The sequence below is a fragment of the Echinops telfairi genome, unplaced genomic scaffold (assembly GCF_000313985.2).
Source record: "Echinops telfairi isolate 266 unplaced genomic scaffold, ASM31398v2 ScPeMD7_7476;HRSCAF=8514, whole genome shotgun sequence".
NCBI lineage: Eukaryota > Metazoa > Chordata > Mammalia > Afrosoricida > Tenrecidae > Echinops > Echinops telfairi.
In genome coordinates, this window is record NW_022111380.1 from 84,239 (window position 1) to 86,174 (window position 1,936).

The 1,936-nt window shown below is 43.5% G+C and overlaps 1 pseudogene; it reads right to left on the reverse strand.

The window, feature by feature from the left end:
• The window catches only part of LOC101645289, a 22,939-nt pseudogene extending 21,929 nt beyond the window's left edge, over positions 1 to 1,010 (reverse strand).
• Positions 1,011 to 1,936: the final 926 nt, after the last annotated feature.

Consider the following 1,936-nt stretch of genomic DNA (forward strand, 5'->3'; position numbering starts at 1 on the left):
GTCCCTGCCCTGTTTCCACAGCTCATAGCGTTCCGGTTTCAGAATGCGCAAGACGGTGTCCATGGGAAATGTGACCCTGGCTTCCTCGCAGTTGCACTGAGAAGCAGCTTTACCATAATTAACCCAGGGCTAGATGGCAAAATCGATGGATTCCGCACAGTTCAAACCGTGATTGAAGCCATCGTGGTAGCGGTAAGGGAATGTGGCCATGAACTCGCCTGCTCCCTGGGTTTTCCGATCGACAGGAATGCCGTTCTCCCTGAGGACGCTGGGTGAGATGAGGGCCACCTTGTGCTGCAGGAAGTTTGCACAGTCACTGGAACTGCCAGGGAAATTCTCCCTGGCCAGTCTCTCCCGGCAGGCTCCGTGCTCAGGGGGCACCACATACCACGTTTTGGGCTCCATGAAGTGCAGGTAGTTGATGCTGTACAGGTCCATGTCCTCCGTGTGCCAAGCAAAAGTGGTCTTCCACAGGCCAAAGTACAGGTAGGGGGTGTTGACGCCTTTGACGACAACTCCACACGCCTCCTCCAGCAGATCCTGGATCGTTCCCAGGTGTCTAAGGTTCCAATGCTCAGTGTTTTCACCAAATAAGGAGCCACATACTCCAGCCCCATAAATGGGAGAATCATACAGGCGACTCTTACAATATGTTCGCTCCAAATCCTCAACATCCCGGTGTGTGGGAGTGCGATATCTGTCAGTGTTGGCCAAGTGGCGATACTCCTCCACGGTCATGGATTTCTTCTTTTTATGGTATTGCAAAAAGACACCTGTCTGCCCAGTAACTACCTGCTGCACAGGACTGGCTATGAGGATGTCATCCACATCATTATAGTTCTGTCTGTCCACTGTTTGGGTGGGATTATCTTAGCCAGACCTGCATGGTGGGCACCTTCAGATTCCATGTAAGCAATATATTTGTTGAAATCCTTAAATTATTCCATGGTAGGCCAGAAAGTCATGATTTTAAGACTTGAGTTCTGGCTTCGATAGTCCTGGGACTTCATGGCTGCAAAATAAAGTCAAAAAACCCCGTTCTCATGGATGTTCTATGTATTTGGAATGCTGTGCTTTTGTTTCTTTATCTGTCTGGAAATATCTTGCAGTGTATTGATTTCTCCGTCAGAGCAAATGCACTCTCTCCAGGTGTGATGATTGACCAAGGGAATTCTACTACAGCGACATCTATTGTTTTCTCCCAAAGAGACAGGATTTGTCCACATACTGTGGGTTTTCCCAGATTGCTCCTGGCTCATTATGATGCTCTGGAAGTTCATTCAGTTGGAAGGGTATCTCTATCTGTGGATACTTAGCTTCTGTTGCAATCCTGGGCAATTTCCAATTCCACTAACAAGGAGTGCCTCAAGGTATATTTAAAAAGTAAATCTAAAGACAATATTCAGAAACATTCAACATAAGTCATGGGGTGTCAAACACAATTAAAATGTGTGCCATTTGGTGCAACAGGCACGAGTAAAGTGGGCCACATCACATTTACAAATTTTGTTCAATTTTTATTTTGAAGTGATAATTCAGGAATATGGATAGGATAATTAAAACATATAATTATTTTCATTTAAACATTTATTTTATTAATGTATTTATAAAACTAAAATTATTCCTTTAACCCGAAACTTGCCAACGCTTTCCTCCTACTAGTTTTCAATTACCTCTTATGTTGTGACCAAAAAATATAACAAAGTAATTAAAAACCACAAAATGTTGGACAGCTGACAAATGTGATGCACAATCGTGATGACTTCCCTCTAAAAATGTTAACTAGTGCTGCCGCTAGGTATGATTCATAACAGCACAACCTAGAGTCCTCTTTTTAACCATTTTGCTATTGAAATCTGTTTATATTATGCATTGAAAGTGGCAGACATATAGCTTCAAAACGTCGCCAGAAATGAGAGTGTTTAGAAATGTCCAC